Below are 20,069 nucleotides of genomic sequence, written 5' to 3' on the forward strand. Positions count from 1 at the left end.
TTTGAACAGAAATAGGTGGGACCCATATCACATGGGAATGTTGGCTAAAAAGTATGGAACTCTGTAGTCTGTATTCTGAAGAGAACAATCCGACAAAATCAGACAGATTTAACGCGTCTTGGGAAGGTAATGATCTGATGCAACGCGGGCCATTGAATCTGGACAGATCAATAGAGCATACGAAGACACATATGGTTTTTGGACGATCGAACGGATTGGAAATGCTGTACACATTTCTTAAGTGAACTCCGTTACGCCGAATCAACACTGTTTAAATTAAATAGAAATCGTTTTCATTGACCCAGCCTCTTTATCATGTCCGTGTTTGGGGGAATTGTGGCGGTGATTCTCTTCTATAAATAGAGATCGAACATTGAAAAGGAAAAACACTTCTTAAACACTTCTTATGTGGGGATTAATTCCCAAGGAGAACCACCTCTTCTTTTGGATTAATTTCCAAGGAGGTGACGCACTTTTTTCTGCATTACTTCTTTACTAAGCCAAATTCATTTGTGCGAGTAGCCAGAAACATAGAGTGAGAAACAGAGAGAGTGGGTTCATGGTTTTTACTTTCAGCTTCTCTTTTTAGTTTTATTTCAGTTCCTTCTTCTTTATTAATTTAACGGTACTCGTTTAATTATGTCCAGGTAAACTTCTAATTAATTAGGGATGATTTCAAAGTCCTGAATCATTAAGCATCATTTTCTTTAGCCACATTTATTTCAAGTTTTATTTTATTGTTGATTATTTTTATTTTTGTTGATGTCTAAGAATATTAAGGGGTTATTTAAAGTGATCAATTAAATTAAGTAGGAATTATCTATAGGTACTAGTTTAGTGATACTAATTAGTGGCAGGTCCACCCACTAAAGCCCAGTAAGCATAGGTCCATAATTAAAAGAAAACATGAAACTGGACCTAATTTTTTAAGCCTAAGTCCTGTACACGTGCGGGACACATGTGACATATTATCATAATTTCCAAAACTCCCCGCATTATATAAAAACGGATAGAGACGTTCGTTTCTTTTTTATTCTCTCAATTTATGTTTTCAGAGAAGAGCTCTGCAAGTGAAGATTATTTGAGGTCCTTGTTCGATTCGTGAGTTCGATTCATGAGTTCGAGCTCTGCAAGTATAATCGGTAGGTGGATTTTTTGTTCTTACGATATTCATGCTTGATTTTTTAATTTTTTTACTTCGATTTTGATAAAAATCCTTCAGATCTAGATAGAAAGTCATGTTTTATGTTCATTTCATTAGTAGATCTGATGTTTTAATTCCATTTTGTTGGTCTTTGGTTTGTTTTTAGTTTGCTTTTGTGAATTAATCATCAATACGTATATGATGTATTGGTGGTTTTTGATGAAAATAATCCAGATCTAGTTATAAAATCATGTTTTACGTTCGTTTCGTTTGTAGATCTGGTATTTTAGTTTCATTTTGGTGGCTTTTGGTTTGGTTTCAGTTTGGTTTTGTGTATTAACCATCAGTACGTATATGACGTACTGTTAATCTGTGTTTACTATGCATCTATAGGTTTGGTTTCAGTTTTTTACAGTGTTTTTTTGGTATGAATTGACAGTACATATATGGCGTACTCTTCTGATTTTGTCTTATTCGAAGTTTTTCCAGTTTTTTTTGTTCGATCCATGAGTATGTATGTATAATACTGAAGTGTTGTCACCTTTTTTAGTCTTATCCGTCAGTACATATACGAAATACCGTAATATTTGTTTCGATCCTCTTATTTTTCATAGATCTATTACCTATTGTTGTCATGCAGTTGATTTGTTGTTCATGAATCTTCAGTACATATGTCGCATACTGATAGGAAATGCTATTTGGATGTGCTTTGTCTCATTTTTTAGTCTTATCCGTCAGTACATATACAAAATACTATAATATCTGTTTCGATCCTCTTATTTTTCATAGTTCTGTCACCTATTCTTGTCATGCAATTGAGTTTGGCCACTTCTTTGACATGAAGTTTAGTTTTTAGTTCATGACTCCGGTACGTATATGTCAAACTGATATAAACTTCTTCTAATTCTGTTTTATTCACAATTTTGCTACTTCTTTTGGTTTGATCCATGTATGTGAGATACTAAAATATGTGCTTTGATTCGGTTATATTCATGGATTCATCACTTCTTGACATGCAATTGAATTTTTAGTTTATGAATCTGCAGTATGTATATGACGTACTGATAAAAACTTCTTTTGATTCTGTTTTGTTCATAGTTTTGCCACTTTTTTTTGTTTGACCCATGAGTACGTGTGCGAAATACTGAAATAGATGGTAGCTTTGTTGATGTGTTTTAATATTGTTATATTCTGATCACATTTACAGGTTCCATATGTCCAACGGATACACACTCTATATGTAAGCAGTGCGACAGATATATACTCAAATTTGTAAGTAATGCAACAGATATGTACTCAGATTTGTAAAAAGTGCAGCAGATATGTACTCAAATTTTAAGCATGGTGGCAGATATGTACTCAAATTTGTAACACAAATTTAGCAGATATATACTCAAATTTGTGGTATTTTATATGTTTTAATTAAATTTTGACCTCCCGATAAACAAAATCTCGATTTGGTAGAAGTATGTTATTTAAAACATATTTAACCAGTAGGGTATATTAGTCATTTCCATGTTTTCAAAAAACTTTGGACCCTAGGATAAGAATAAAATCCGGTTGGACCCTCCTATAAATAACCTTATGGGCTTAGGACCAAACAAGAAATTTTCCTTAAATTAACCAATAAATATTTCTTCTACTAGTTTAGGGTTGTGTGATACGTGTAATTGTCACATTAACTCTTTACACAAGTAGTAAATCGCAAGAGCTGACAGAGGGATTTTGTTAAGCAATTGTGTGTAAAGATAACACTAGTAAGCAGACCGAGCTTATGAGTCTGATGCTGGGATCAATCTGATTCACAGAGTGTAAAGCATTCGACTAACTTACACCTTGAGAGCTTATTCTTGGTGGGTTGGTTGAATAGAAGCTGGTAGTCGAGCGCTTCCGTATCCAGTGACAGTAGGAATCCGGGGGATAGCAGAGCTGATTGCTATTCTACGGTTGGTAACAATATAAATTTAATAAGAGACAAAATTCTATTTAATTAAGCTTCGGTTCAGTGACGGCGAATGATTCCCTAGTCATCTTTCTCCTTATTGTTTTAAACTAGTATTTATTATTCTGTTTTATTAGTTACTTTAATTTGAAAATCTAAAAACCCAATTTCAGTTACTTTTTAAACAACTAGAAACTCCCTGCTTTTCGTGGGAACGAACTCCTTGCCATTATATTACCAGTTAATTGTGTAGAAAGGTGTAATTAATTTGTTGCGTAAACGACGCGCACCCAAGGACACTGGCAGCGATGTCTCGAGTTCCAGTTTTGTTCAGAGGTTTCATCAAATGACTCGGAGCCACAACAACGTAGTTGTTCACCATTACATTGATTTTCCTCAGTATGGTGTTAATGCTGGACAACGTATTCTTGATAATTCTCTGCGTAGAGTTGCTTTACACTCCAGAATCAGAAAGAGGGGTTTGGTACCTGGGAGAAAGACTGCAGTACCAAATACAAGGTATATATGCAATTGCAATTAGCCCGCCACAACATATGCAAACCTCTGGTTTAGATTTTGATAGGCTGAGAAGAACCAATTGGGAGAGGTATGAACTAAATACACATAGGGATATTGGTGAAGCGCAGTATTTCAGATGGTACAAGTCGATTGTGAAGCCTGTAATTGGGACACAGAACATGCACATCTATGGGTTTGATTTCCCATGGTTATCACGCCTGTCCCATGATGCAAATATCGTTCCTAGCCAGCCACCACGGGTGCAAGTTCTTCATTATCATCGTCAAATATCCCCGAAATTCATTGGGAGATGCCAAGTATTACTTCACAAGGTGATCCAACCACGATCCCCATTGTTTCCCAAGCTATGGAACGTGATTATTCTGTCACTACCAGTGACGAAGAGTTGCGGAACCAACTGAATGATTTGTATTGGATGAATCGGCAAATGGATGCTATACACTTGATTGTGTGTCGAAAATGGCACGATGACACAATGTTTAGATTGAGTCGAACTGTAAATTATGATTGGCTTTCACCATCTACCGATTCCACCAGGAGCAACAGATCATTGCACGATAGTGATGCTAATACAGTGGTGGGAGAAACACAAGTACGAGAGAGTTCTTCACCACATGTACGACACAATATTTCACCACAAATTGTGCATGTATCTCAACCTCAAGTATTTCGGCTAGATCTTAGGCGCATTTCATCATCATTATCGCCCTACAACCCAAATGATTTCTACAATGTTATACCACCACCACAACAACAACAAACATCTTATATGCTTGGAGGACCGAGTGCTTTCCAATCTCCTAGTGCTTTCCAATCGCCCAATGTTGTTCAACCAGCTTTATCTGCTTATGGAAATTTATTTAATATGTTGGCAAGTGGGGATATCCAAGGTATATCCCCAAGTCTTAGAGAATTCTTGAATCCAGAAGATAACAATGAGAGAGCTAGCGATGAGCGACGTTAGAGAGATTGTAATTTTTAATTCTGCTATATTTGTAATTTTAGTTTTAGAAGTACGACAGTCTGAATTAAATGAAATTACATATATTTAAAATTAAGTGTTTTACATTAGCTTCACATAATTACGACGAACTACATTAGTTTCACTGATGAGAAGTACTAGGTGGAACAACAACTACAAGGAAGGGGTTGAAACTGTTCAACACCTTAAGGATTTCAAAACATTTTTCGAAAGAAAAAGCCGCATTTTCCATCTTCGCCATTCAGCCAAAGATCTTGTTACCATCTCAGCATCAGTTTCACCTCTCAATCTATATAGATTGGCTTGTATGGTTAAAGCTACAAACTCATTTACTTCTTTCTTAATTGTACGAGAATGATTTTCTATGTCGCATATAACACGACGACTCGGATTACGGGTGTCACTGCAAAACCCATCGTGAATAACCGCCTAGAAATTCACCCATGGATAGTTTGCTGAAGCAAGCTGAGTAAATAAAAAAACATAGTTTTTGCAAATAGATTCATCTTCTTCTTTAGTATACGGAGCGCGCCGAACTAACAAGGGCCGAGACATGTTCAATAATTGAAATTTTTTTGTTGAAGTTGAAGAATTTTTTTAAGATCGGAGAAGAAGAGTAAAGAAGACTAGATGTGTGAATGTGAATTTGGAGTTGAAAGGGAGAGTATTTATAGAACTCAACAATTACAGCTGTTAGATCGAGTTTTAAGCCGTCCAGATTCAGCCGTTGGCGCTTCAATGAAAAACGCGACACTTTTAGAAAAGACTCTGGCGTGTGGAGTAACAACGGGCGATGCAAGGACAAGCGCCAGCGTTGGTGCCAAGCTCGCGCACTATATGTTCCATCGCACTCAACAAACCAACAAATTTGCTTGTTTTTACATCCATTTTTCATAATTGTTGAGTCCATAATGGGAGCAAAATCAACAAACTTCAAGTTTGTTGAGTCCATAGGAATTGCTCTTATGTCCCTCGTCTCCACTTTGGCATATCGTCCCCGCTAGGATGATCCACCGATATATATTTTGCCCACTTCCCAAAACTGGATTTGCCTATCCAGTATCACCATCCACTTGGACCCACAAATAACCAAATTTACCCGCTCTGACTAGATTTACCATGGAGTTATATTTGTATATTTGGAAGGGTGCTCCTTTATATACCCCCAAGAAATACTAACAATACCCCTTTATCTGTGTACCCTTAAAACTTTTCTTCCTACCCCATCAAACATGTCAACTTTGTATGCCCCCAAGTATACGAACATATAACCGTCATGAAATGTTGTTTTTTTCATTATTCTGTTTCTCGAAGGATTGAAGATCGATTATTACTTTAATGAGGGATGGAGGATTAAACATGCAAAGAAATAAATATTTTTCTTCAACACTAGAAAAGTAACAATAAACCCTAGAAATTTGGTTTCTTTTGGTTTTGAATATACTTAGAAATTTGACCTTGAGTTTGATAGATTTGATTGTCGCAACTTAATTAAGAGTAAAAAGGTCTTCGAGAATCGAATTCAAATCTGTTAGATCTAGCGTCTGTAGTTTGTTAGTCTTTCATCATATGGAAGGGAATAGAAAATAGAGATGGGTTTTCTTCAGATCATCTCTGGTTAATGCTTCGAAAAAATGAGAATCCCTTGTTGCTCTTCCACTGACGACAATTTCTCAAATTAATCATTTTCAACCACTACCTCTCCTATTACAACAACGACAAGCTCAACTTGAGCTCCTCCGTTAATAAGGAAAAAAAGAGACATTGAAATCAATACCTTGGAGACGGTGATGAAGTAATAGAAACGAAGCCAACAAGTAAGGAGGCCAAAGGGATAAGAGTGGTGATACATGGATCCCAAGAATTGAAAGATACGTCAATTATCTTATGAACATCAAGCTTGTTCTTGAAATCCTATAAAGTGTTACTTATGAATTTGAAGATGTTTCTTGTAAGGGTCTTATCATTCTCCTCTTTTCCTTCTTCTAGTTTTTATTCTGTTTAATTAAAAAATTCTGGGGTCGTCTTCCTTTATTTCGTTGTAGATGCATACCTTTAAGAATTGGAAAAGAGAGATTAGAAGAGCTTAGAAAAGATTCTAAATTCTTTCACCAATAATACAACATCAAGAAACTTTTTTAGCTACCAAAAGTTGGGGTTATAACTACCAAAATTTGTAAAAAATACTCATGGTTTTTGTTTTAGCCGAATTATAACTAACATAACTAACGAATGGGGTATCATTAACATTTTCTGGGGTATATAAAGCCTGGCTAAATTGGGGCCTATAGCTAGATGACAAAAAATGTCATTAGAAATCACCTTCACACCACCCCTTCTCAAAATAATTACCTAACTATCTATTTTACCTCTGAATGATTAACACTAATTAATCGTATTAGGGGTTAATTATGTTTTGGATGTGAGATTAACTAATGTTAGAGAGTTCATCAAAACATCAAACATTTTGATTTTTTTCGTAAACAGTGCCAAGAATCGGTTTACGTTCATTCACTTGTAAACCGATTCTGGATTGGTATTTTCAAATTAACAGAGGACATTTATAATCGGCTAACGTTGACATGTTTATAATCCGATTTTCGTAGTCGGATTTTACTTATGACATATATAAGTCGATTGTTTCCTTTCATTACCAATTTTCATTCATTCCATTATCATTGTAGGATGCATTTAGCACATGCATCAAACCTTTAAACCCCTAGGTGACCCTAGTGGACGAGTTATAGTCTCGTGAGGGTTTACATAGAGGTCTACCCACAAAACCTATACAAAAATTTCTAAAGCCGTCAATCTTCCTCCGAAGACGACACACGATCCAAGTAGTCCGGGTCATCCTCCGGGATTCTTTCTACCAAGAAGTGATAGCTTGCATCGAATGCGAATGCTTCCCCCTTTTCCTCCAAGCAGCGCGCTTTCACGACTTCGTGCTACAAAAACACAAAAAACAAACTGACATTTGTTAGTGGTGTTTCATTGGAAGATAAAACAACATAGGTTATGTAAAACAAACCACAAAAATACTTACAAATTGTGTAATGGACAAGTTGAAGGGGCGAGTGTTAAAAATCCGAGGTTGGATAGCTAGATAAGCAAGTATCGCATTTTCGATGACTAGGTGCCTATCATGGACTTGTTGAACACTTTTTCCATTAGGATTCCCAAACTCTTGCCTAAATTTGTTATGTACCCTAGCTCAAAAGGTTACAGAATCCACCCTTTCGGAGGATTGACGTCTAAGTCGAGTTTCCGCATACCATGCTTTGGTGATTGCCAAATCTTCGTTTGAATCGAATAATGCCATTTTTTTGTATGTGGAGGTATGAAATGAGTAGTTGTGGAGTATATGGAATGAGTGGGAATAAAATGATCAATTTTGAGGCCAATGGAGTCCAAGGGTGAGATCTCTATTTATAGAGAAAGTCCCTAACGACTTTTTTTTTTTTGAAAACGTGAAATAATTTGGGATAATCAGTCTTTTATAAGGACTGTAAAACCCGATTGTATTTATATGCTACAAGGAATCGGTCTTTCTTGTTGGTAGGCTTTGAAAGGGGACAGAAAATAAGAGCAAGAGGAAGCCTACATGTTATAACCGCAAGTGCACGGTGTCGGTTGTAGCTTGTGCAAATACGGGTCGAATCCACAGGGACTAGGGTGTGTAAGTTGAAGTTTCCTAAACTAGTTAATCTAAATGGAATGAGTGACAATGACACAATGAAGCAAAGAGAGCAAAACATGGCCTACACAAGGTGAGTTAAAGGTGACAGTGGAATATACAATGGTATTTACAGGGCAGTGATAGTTGCAAAATAAACAAAACAGATGCAAACCAAGGCTACAAACCAAGGCTACAAACCAAGGCTACAAACCAAGGCTGCAAAATAAACAAAACAGATGCAAAGCAATATGGCAAAACAGTTAAGAACCAAGGCTGTAAGCCAAGGGCAGGGAGGAGTTTGTGCACTGATTTCAATGCACAACAGCTACAATTTGCAAGAAAAACTGAACAAGATGGCTAAGAAATTTAACTGAGCAGGGAATCAAAACAGGCTTGAAATTATAAGTGACTGTAAAAAGATTTGTGGCTAAGCCAAGGCTTAGAATCCACCTTGTGACCTAATCAAGCAATGCAATTCTAGGTTGAGTTGAAGACCTTGAGCATATATTAGAATGGGAGGAAAATCAACTTGCTCACTGATATGCCCCTAGTATTGACTGTCTTTTGACAGCACAGTCAATCACAGGCATACCAGAGCACTGATTACTTCCCATTGCTCAAGCAAAACATGCATCAAGATAACTATCCTAGCAATACATCATTCAACAGTGCACTAGAATGAGACTATCCTAAGAACAAATCATAAGAACATAACATAACATAAACATGAACAGGAGCTTGATATAAATTGTAACAATCACACACTCAAATTCAATACATGTTGGAGTTCAGAACAGCTAAAATTAACAATGCATTTGAATTGAGAATCATGGAATTGAAAACATTGATAACCCTCAAAGCTACAGTTCATGGAAATAACAAAACTAAACTATTCTACTGATGCTCTGGTTAATCCAGGCATAGCTCTACAACAACACTCACAAGTCCTATTTATACCCAATTTACATAATTAGGGTTTACAATTTTCCCCCAAATTCAAAACAGGGCAGTTAGGGTTTCTGATTTCTCACCTAATTAGATGGGACAATTGCTCCATCTCTTCGACCCACTCTTCTTCTGCTCTTCCTGCTCCTCTCCATGCCTTCCAATTACGTCTATAGACTCACCTATTTCATCAATTTCTCACCTAGGGTTTCAGGGAGAGGTGAGGTGAGAAATCGATGAAATAGATGGCTAGAGAAATAGGGTGATGATGGGTTTTAGTGGTTGGAGTGGTTGTGATGTTTCGGTGGAATTTGGTGGCTGGCAGAGACGAGGGTGTGGTGGCGACGGAGTTGGTGGATCTGTTGCAGAGGGATGGGGGAGAAGATGGAGAAGAAGGTGGTCGATGGAAAATTGGGTAAGGTATGTTTGGCTGACGGGTATAGGTGTTAGGTGCTCGGGTGTTGGGCGGTTTTAGCAAATTGGATGAACAGCGAGATGAGCCGTGGGATGTGGAGATGATGGATCGATCTAACGACGAGATGGAAGGAAGCGAGGAGCGACCGTTGGATGCGGAAGTACAACGAAACTGACGGCTCAAGATGGAGTTAGGTGCTATAGTGTTTTTCAAGATCTTCAGATTTTGATGCACTACGATGAAGCGACCGTACGATGCTGAGATGATCCAATCCGACGACTGAATATGAAGGAGGGTATGGATATTGGAAATGGGTTTGGGTGAGGGTTTTGGGCCTTGGGTATGCCAAGCCCATATCTTCTTTAAGAACAATTCTTCCTCTTCAAGCCCAGTTCTAGCCTTTTGGTCTTGCGCACAACATTCTTCGCGGCTTCCTTGTGTGATTCCTCTTGGCTTCCACCACTTTTCTGCTCTTTTTGCTCCGCTATTCATCCAAACTTTATTTATTACCTAAAAATGCAAAATTAGTTAATAAAAATATTTATTCTTGAAAACCAAGAAAATACAGAATATGGGATAAAATGTAGAATTAATGCACAAAAGATGAGTTAAATGCCAACAAAAAGATATAGAAATATGCACTTTTTAGCACTCATCAAATACCCCCAAACCTGAATTTTACTTGTCCTCAAGTAAAACAAAACTAAGGAAATCCTACCTATACCACTGTCGCTGGTCTCTCGAATGCATTTAGCATATGCACTAAGCCTTTTAAACCACTAAGTGTCCCTAGTGGACGAGTGAAGTCTCGTGAAGGTTTGCTTAGAACGTACCTACAAAGTTCTAGGTCAAAATATAAGCTCAGATTCCATCAAATGTGACATGTGCAAGTCAGTTTAAGCTCACAGCAAAATGGAGATGTCAATCTAGTTATCTAAGGCACAATCCTAGCACTGATAACAAATAAAGACATGTGATAAGAGTGTAAAGTGTATCTACACATGTGTAAAGAAAGATCGGATGTTATGACTACTAATCACCAAGAGATAGTTTCTCAGGCTAAGAACCGAGGTCGAAATCTAGCTAGCTGTCCGGACTTTACGAGAATTGTGAATGAGTTGGAGGTATTTCACAATTAGTCGCGTTGTACATCAATGGCATACACCCTTCCTTGCTTATTACAATGAAACAACAAAATGACTCTTTACATGACTCTTATTTACATTGACTACTCTCTTTTATTTTTGGAACAAGAGAGGATGGAATTGAAAATACTTGATTTTTTTTTTTTTTTTTTTTTACTAAGGAAACACTTTTGATACATGAGCAAAAAGAAACAAAAAATTACATGACACTTTGCAAGAGGTAGCCCTTTTTGATGCACCCAGTTAAATTCGATGGTTGTTTTTCTTAATGTAACCTCCACCTTCTATCCCAACCAACCAAAGAACAAGCTAGTCAAGTTTCGTTCAGTATTCTAAAGTGATTGGCAACTAAAACTTCCGATAGAACACCTCAAGGATGAGGCTATACATGTATTGGTAGATCGTGCGCGTGCAAGTTTCTTATCACTATGTGAATTGTGCTAGAATCAGGGTGCCTAAATATCTAGACTAAGACTCCTAATAATTACATATTTGCACAAGAGTCAACATTTCAAGGTAAATGAGCTCCATTTTTATGTTTTTTTTTTCAATTTTTTATTTTCATTTTTTCATTTTTTTTTTCAAAAAGAAGGAGTTCTTGTTTTCAATTATAACATGTGATCGTGGTATCTACTCTATACCCCCAAACCTAAACTAAACATTGTCCTCAATGTTTCAAAATATGAAAAAAATTATAATACAACATGTGAAGAGGATCATGTTGAGTAGAGAAAAAGGAAAGAGAATACCCGATCTCGGCGAAAGCAAGATTAGAACTCCGTTATTCAAGGCAAGAATCCAACATATGTCAGACGAGATCATATTGGATTAGCAAAATATTTACAAAAGGAACAAAAGGATTTTTAAAATTTTTATCTACTGGATTATATACAAAAAATTCACCATACACTAACAATCTAAAGAGTTGAGGATCAACCCAAAAGACAAAGTGTAGAGGTTTCAACAGCTTCACACAAATATAACAACAAAGAAACGCAAGTGAAACTGTGAAACAAAATGAGCTACCCCCAAACCTGGATTTTTCAACATATATAATTTTGGGTACAAAATCTCGCAGTTTTGGGGGTTCATCATGCACAAGGTCTAACTCAAAGTGAACTTTGGTAGGGACGGGCAAACATGCATATCCTAACTGTGGCTCCTCGAAAGTATTGTATTTAGATGCAAAATAGTTCAAGAGGACTTGAGAGGCACACAGCTCCAGGCCTAGATTAGGTATTCTCATGAAAATTGGTTTGACAATATTGTTACAAACCAAATCTAGGTAGGATGCAAGGCTATCAGATTGTGACTTAGGCAAGAAAGTGACATCTAAGTGTCTCACATGCATGAGAACAAGAGTATCAATATTATCAGTCACATCAGCATTATTGCTCTCTGGTTAATCCAGGCATAGCTCTACAACAACACCCACAAGTCCTATTTATACCCAATTTACATAATTAGGGTTTACAATTTTCCCCCAAATTCAAAACAGGGCAGTTAGGGTTTCTGATTTCTCACCTAATTAGATGGGACAATTGCTCCATCTCTTCGACCCACTCTTCTTCTGCTCTTCCTGCTCCTCTCCATGCCTTCCAATTACGTCTATAGACTCACCTATTTCATCAATTTCTCACCTAGGGTTTCAGGGAGAGGTGAGGTGAGAAATCGATGAAATAGATGGTTAGAGAAATAGGGTGATGATGGGTTTTAGTGGTTGGAGTGGTTGTGATGTTTCGGTGGAATTTGGTGGCTGGCAGAGACGAGGGTGTGGTGGCGATGGAGTTGGTGGATCTGTTGTAGAGGGATGGGGGAGAAGATGGAGAAGAAGGTGGTCGATGGAAAATTGGGTAAGGTCTGTTTGGCTGACGGGTATAGGTGTTAGGTGCTCGGGTGTTGGGCGGTTGTAGCAAATTGGATGAACAGCGAGGATGAGCCGTGGGATGTGGAGATGATGGATCGATCTAACGACGAGATGGAAGGAAGCGAGGAGCGACCGTTGGATGCGGAAGTACAACGAAACTGACGGCTCAAGATGGAGTTAGGTGCTATAGTGTTTTTCAGGATCTTCAGATTTTGATGCACTATGATGAAGCGACCGTACGATGCTGAGATGATCCAATCCGACGACTGAATATGAAGGAGGGTATGGATATTGGAAATGGGTTTGGGTGAGGGTTTTGGGCCTTGGGTATGCCAAGCCCATATCTTCTTTAAGAACAATTCTTCCTCTTCAAGCCCAGTTCTAGCCTTTTGGTCTTGCGCACAACATTCTTCGCGGCTTCCTTGTGTGATTCCTCTTGGCTTCCACCACTTTTCTGCTCTTTTTGCTCCGCTATTCATCCAAACTTTATTTATTACCTAAAAATGCAAAATTAGTTAATAAAAATATTTATTCTTGAAAACCAAGAAAATACAAAATATGGGATAAAATGTAGAATTAATGCACAAAGATGAGTTAAATGCCAACAAAAAGATATAAAAATATGCACTTTTTAGCACTCATCACTTGTGACCAACGTAAACCGATTAAAGACATGTTAAAATTTTGAATTTTCACATACACCAATCAGTTTATATATATGCATATGTTACCCGATTCTAGCTTGAAAAACGTACAGGAAAAATAGCTTGCACAATCTGTTTATCTTGACATATCGAGTAGACCGATTGTTGCAACACATAATTATAATTAAAACTTCAAGTGCATTAAGTTGAACAAACCTTAAAAAAGTGTTAATAACTTAAAAGAGTTGAACAAATATCATCCAAAATACAAACCTTAAAAGAGTATTAAGAACTTAAAACATCCACAAGTCTTATAAACCTAAACTTTTAATATCTAAAACTTAAATGTAAAAACTTAAAGTGCAGGAGCACCAGCATAAGCAGCAGCACCACCACCGAGAGCATTTGCAACACCACCATCAGCAGGAGCACCAGCACCAGCATCACCAGCAACAACACCATCAGGAGCAACAACTTGTGGTTGAGCCATTTGTTCCCACATACCTTCCATTTCTGCATGGAGTTCCCTTTCAGCTGAAATCATGTTTCTTCTCATCCTAGTGAACCTCATGACCTCATAAAGCTCCTCTAATGCAAGCATGTCAATCAATACGAGGGCTTGTTCAAGATGGGTCTCACGCCCATAGACAAACTTATAGAGGCTTCTTTCTGGCGCTCATTGTGGTTTCCTAAGGATGTCCTCCAATGTGAGCTCTCGAGAGTAAAACGCTAGGTGTGAGAAGTCCATATCTACATAAAACCAAAAAAAAAACTAGTCAACAATCAACAATCGGTACATAATAATACATATGTAATCCGATTCCGACTACAAAAACATACAGGCCTGTGAAACGTCAGTAATCGGTTTATGTGGTACATATATAAAATCCGATTATGAAAAGGAATTTGAAGAGTCAAACATAATCCGTAAATTATTAGGCACATAAAACCCGATTATGGGATCGCATAATTAAAAGAAAAAAATGTGTACAAAATCGGTTTATTCTTAATCACTTATAAACCGATTCTGGTGATGTATTTTCATATTTCGTTTCTAACCCTAAAATCGGTTGATGTTAATCATCATATAAGCCGATTCCTGTGCATGCTCTTCATGGCGGAAACTAAAACCCAGAATCGGTTTATTCGATATGTCAACATAAACCGATTCTGGATGTAATCAGAGATTTTGATTTTCGATATTTTCAAGATTTAAACATGTAAATCAATCAAGAAATGCAAATCATGGAATGGGTTGATGGAGACTTACCTTTTTCTTGGTTGGATCGAAGATCTTGAGGAGAGGATCAAAAAAAAAAATTGATTAGAGTTTTGAGAATTTGGAAAGATTAGGAAGAAAATATAAAGTTTCTTAGGTTTAGTTTTTTTTTTGTTTTTGGACTTACTGAAAATGGAAAGATTAGTATTTATATGAGATTGTTTTAGGAATTAATGTGAGGATAAATTAATATTTTTTAGAAGTTTGGGTGCCAAGAGTAATTTGGTGGTGTGGGAAGGAAAATTTGATTGGCCCCAATTAAGTGGTATAGGCCCCAATTTAGCCAGGATATATAGGAACGCCCGTTTGGAATAGGAGTCCTATTTTTTTCCCTATAAGAGCAAGTCTTATGGTGGAATTCAAACTATTCCAAGTGTGAAAAAACCATGGAATGTCAAGTCTAGTGGCTTCCAAGTTGGGGTCTTCCACAGAAAATCCAAGCAAGGTTCCACGATTTCGTGGAAGGGTTCGTGGAATCCATCTGAACGCCAATAAGAATAGCGTTAAACGCAATTAAGAATGGAGTTTTTTTGTTGATCCGTAGATTTAAAATGAGTTGTTGAAATCTAACGGCTGAAAAGAAAGCTCCATTCTTAATTGCGTTTTTTTAGCTCCATTAAGAATAGCGTTTCTACTATTTCACCATTACACTTGCGCTTCCGTCCACAGTTCCAAGTGCTGAGGTGGCGTGGAAGACGGATGAATTCCACCATAACACTTGCTCTAAGAGCAAGTCTTATGGTGGAAGAGTTCCATCTTCCATATTCCACGCCACCTCAACATTTGGAACCGTAGATGGAAGTGCAAGTGTAGTGTGGAATAGTGAAACTTAATAGCGTTTTTTTTATCAGCCGTTAGATTTCAACAACTCATCCTAAATCTACGGACAAAAAAAAACGCTATTCTTAATAGCGTTTAACGCTATTCTTATTGGCGTTTCCATGGATTCCACGAACCCTTTCACGAAACGGTGGAACTTTGCTTGGATTTTTTGTGGAAGACCCCAACTTAGAAGCCATTAAACTTAACATTCCATGATTTTTCCACACTTGGAATAGGTTGGACTCCACCATAAGACTTGCTCTAAATAACAGAGAAGGAATCTATTGATTTTCTCACCTTGCTATCGATTTTCTTTATTTCCGTTCTGATTTAGAATCACTTCACTTCCTTTTGTCACACAACCAATCTATTAACATGATCAGCAACGCCATCGACTGTCCTCGACGACATCATCATCACCGTGACCGTTCTCCGTCGCAAGAACGAAACACCGTCGCGATGACTACAAACAAAGAAGGGTTCACCGTGATCGTTCTCCGTCGCAAGACCGAAAACACCGTCGCGACGACAACAAACAAAGAAGGGTTCACCGTGATCGTTCTCCGTCGCAAGCACCAAAACGCCGTCGCGTCGACAACAAACAAAGAAGGGATTCATCAGTTGATATAGTATCAGAATTTGTTGATGGAATTGTAAGTGAACAAAATAAAAAGAACAAACCTAATGAAGATGAGAACGAGGGAGGAATGACGATGGATGATGATGAGATTGAAATGATGATGAAGAAATTAGGTATGCCTGTTGGTTTTGATTCAACTAAAGGTAAACCTGTACTTGGTGCTGATGTTAGTGGGATTAGATTGACTACTAAAAGACAACCTAGACAGTATATGAATAGACGTGGCGGGTTTAATCGGCCTCTTCCTCTCGAGCGTAATCGTTGATACTCATTTTTCAAGGTTTGATTTCCCGTTTTTGGTTTATTTATCTATTCAGGGTTTAGGGTTTATTAGAAATGTTTATTCGACTTATAATTAGGATTTTCTGTTAATTGGAATCAGGATAGGGTGTGCATAAGAAATCTGAGAAACAAAATCTACCAGAGACGTGAGAATATGATTCTTGAGTTTTGAAATGTGCCAGAATTATGAAAGTGGGATTTGTTTGTGTCTGCTATTTTTTGTTTGGAATTCTGGAATACTGAATTAAGATCACTATGTATGTGTTATTTAATTTTAAACGAACAATGCTGAAATATAGCAAGTGTTTATGTGAGGCGTCTTACATTTATTAAGCGAATGATAGGATCATTAGAATTTATATAATGTATCGGTATGTCTAATTGAGATTTGTCTAGGTTTAGCTGAGAATATAATGTACGCCTTGTTGAGAAAATCCAAGCAGTTTTAAAAAGTGAGTTGAACCTTTAGGTTGGTACTGGGGAGGATGATGGAGTTATTGAAGGAAGTTTGATTATATTGTTGAGTTGTATCATACCGTCTTACTTTTAATGTTAATAAAGATCTGGTTGTCCAAGTTGTGCTGAGTGCTTTTGTTACCAGTGACAACAATGAGTAGAATGAATTTCATCTCCATCTATGATCAGTTGTTAAGCACTTGCTTATCAAATCCTTGGGACAAATAGGCGTTTAGAGCTGGAGTGCAGATAGGCTCATGAAATACTTTGTCTAGGACCGTAGGTCTTGGGATGTGATATGCTATAAAGGATTGTTTACAAACACACATTCAGAAAATCCCAAATGCTTTTGCTAGTGATTCTTAGAAGTTACTGGTTAGGGAAGATAGATTGTAGAGTTACTGCATAGATAGTTATAATAGCCACTGTGTTGTATGATGACCTGTAAATAAATAATGGGTACGAAAGTTTAGCGAGTGAGGTAATCAACAAACTTGTCTTGCTCTGGGTGCATGTGTTAGGAGTTGGTCACGGGGTGTAACAGAGCGCTGGTTTCATGTAGAATTTGTCAATAAGAAAGTGGTTGTACCCTTGTAGCTAAATCTTGAGAAACTGAACAAAACGCTTGCTTGGATAATTTTTATCAGTCATTGTCTAATTGCTGTCGCTGGTTGATGGGTTTTATAATACATCTAAAATGTGGATGATCTTTGATTGCTCTCCACTCCCTAGCACTGCGATTGGAGTGGTGAAACAGTTTGCAGTTATTGACCTTTTTTTGTCAAAGTACTGTCAGCAGGTGAAAGCCATGGCAAGTCTATTGTTCGGAAGAATTGTTTGATAGGTAAACCAGGTCAAGTGTGCATGCTAGTTCTTAGCATTAACCTTATTACCTGGGCTTAGTTTCCCAGCTCTAGCTATTGACCTCTTTTAAAGCATCTGCTGTTTTAGTGATCGGTATTGCATAGCTAATTCTTGCCATAGATACATGCTGATGGCCCTTTCGGTTAGTTCTGTTGCAACATTTAATGGTTGCATCTTGCATGTTCAATTTGTTTCCTATATCATACTTCGAGTATACAAGAATGATCACTCATGTTTCAATTACACTATCAATTGTTCTATACAATCCCTATGACATCTTATATGGCATTTGAGGTAGCAAGTAATGTGGTGAAATGAGTACCAAAAAACAGGAAACAAAAACAGAAAGAAAAAATGTAATGTGGTGAAACCATTTTAATTGCAAATTTGCAATTAGTCAATGGATAGTGAAGGTTGTTGGTTTCCCATTGTTGAAATACATTGCCACTACTTTGTTAATTTTCTGCAGTTTGGAATTTTATACCCGCTTTTGTAACGGATAATGAAGAGTTTTTATTCTCTATGAGGCGCGAACACGACTAATAGACACATACCTTGGTCGTGCTGTGCTGTCTGTCCATCTTAGTTTCTATTGCTTCTCCCATTCCTTTCTGCAGACATTGTGATACTGAACTTGTCATATCGTAGAGAAAAATGATGAATATCTCTTATGCGCTTATATATTTTGCAGGGAGTATTGTAGTGGCAAGATGGAAATGGAGTTGTTTGTGCTGCAGTTGCCGAGTGATTTCAGTTGGAGATATCAGAATGGAATTTGAAAAATACTGTAAGATAGTTATATGTTCTCTCATAAACGCTGTTAGATATCTGAGATGGATATTATGTTTGGTCCTGGAAGACTCTTATAGGTGGATGTGAGTGGTCATTACAGATTTGTTCTGAAATGTAGCTAATATCCACTGTTTGTCGACCGGACCAAATTTGTTCTCTTCCGTTCTAGTTGGTAAATTTCAGAAAACACACACTTGACTAGGATTTAATGTTTGACTCTGTTTGGTAACTCTTCATTAAACTTGAGAGTTTGTTTGGTTGTTTACAATTGTTGAAATAATCTGATTGCAAACAGACAACCATTTCCTGAGTTATCAAAACCATGTTTTAAAAAAAAAAATCAGTGATCAACACTGTACATGATAACAATTGGCAGTATGAGGTGATGCTTTTGTGTTCTAAACAGCTATGAAATGCAGGGTTGTAAAGAAACCTAAATTCCCATAGGGTGCATTAGGTTTCATTGTTTTTCTTTTAGTTGTTCGATTCTAGAAACGAAACCTAAATTCCCGTAGGGTGCTTGTAAAGAGTGCAACCCTGCATTTCATAGCTGCTTTGTAATAACGCCTATCTTGTATTGTTTTCTATAATGTTCTCGAAGCTGCAAGATATCCAAGACTAAAAAGATTCAAGGATCCAGGTCGCGATGTTAATGGTAAATGTCAGCTGGGGATGAAGTCTTCACGAAGATCATCGTTGTCGGACATTGTAAGCATAATAAATTCTGATTTCGATGTAATTTTTGCACATAGTTGTATGTTTCTCTGAGCTATCTGTTACAGGATGCTGGCTAAAGGAAAAAATAACGAATTTTGAGCTTGGGATCTTGCTCATGGTAGTCATTCATATTCCCTGGATTCATTGCTGTGGATGTGCACGCTCATATTCCCAAGGGTTGGTACCCTATCCTTTTTATCACCACCTATGTGTATAAAATGGTTGTGAAATTCCAGACTTCCATTATCACCTAAAGAAATTTTGGGTTGTGACTGGCGCATGTGGTGTATGGCTATCCGTCTACTTGAGTTACTTGCATGCCTTGCACTATCTGAAATTCATTTTGTGATGTGTGCGTATCTCTTTTCCAATAACTTTAGCCATAATCCAACTTATTGTACATTGTATTTCTCTTAAAGGTTGCTTGCAGGTTTCATACAGTTTGCCATTTTTCCAATTAATATGAAATGGAAGTGTTTTAGGTGGAAAATTACTGTTGGTTGTATAATTTGGTTATCAGAATTCCCTAATTACACCTCCTTCACTTTCAATGCTCATCCTACATTTTGCTCGGAAAATTCTTGCCAGCAATCATTGTTAAAGAAAAGGGTATTTACAAAAAACAGTCACACTTTGCTATTCCGGTATCCCACTGTTACAAACTGTTAGCAAAGTGGTCACTCGACATGTAACTGCGGAGTTATGTCACTTGTCGACGTTTGTCGGGTTGTTAACTTACCTAAATACCCCTAACCCGTGGCAGTGGCACGTGTGTGGTCGAGTGGGATCGATTAAACCAATCTCGAAAAAATGTGGTACGTTGGATCAAAACAAACTAAAACCCTTGCACAAATACGATTGTGCTGCCATTTCCTACCTCATTTCTTGCAGCCTCTGTTCCATAGCTTCTTCTC

General features: G+C 37.3%; 2 long non-coding RNA genes across 2 annotated transcripts; both read left to right on the plus strand.

Moving 5' to 3' along the window:
* Positions 1–407: 407 nt before the first annotated feature.
* On the plus strand, positions 408–2,589 carry LOC113320500. The gene is made up of 3 exons (XR_003346133.1): positions 408–647; positions 1,056–1,142; positions 2,352–2,589. It is a non-coding gene; the product is annotated as an uncharacterized LOC113320500 (long non-coding RNA).
* Positions 2,590–18,341: 15,752 nt separating this feature from the next.
* Positions 18,342–19,645, plus strand: LOC113323325. The gene is made up of 2 exons (XR_003347546.1): positions 18,342–19,146; positions 19,221–19,645. It is a non-coding gene; the product is annotated as an uncharacterized LOC113323325 (long non-coding RNA).
* The last annotated feature ends 424 nt before the right edge of the window (positions 19,646–20,069 follow it).

The sequence above is a fragment of the Papaver somniferum genome, chromosome 11 (genome assembly GCF_003573695.1).
Source record: "Papaver somniferum cultivar HN1 chromosome 11, ASM357369v1, whole genome shotgun sequence".
Lineage (NCBI taxonomy): Eukaryota > Viridiplantae > Streptophyta > Magnoliopsida > Ranunculales > Papaveraceae > Papaver > Papaver somniferum.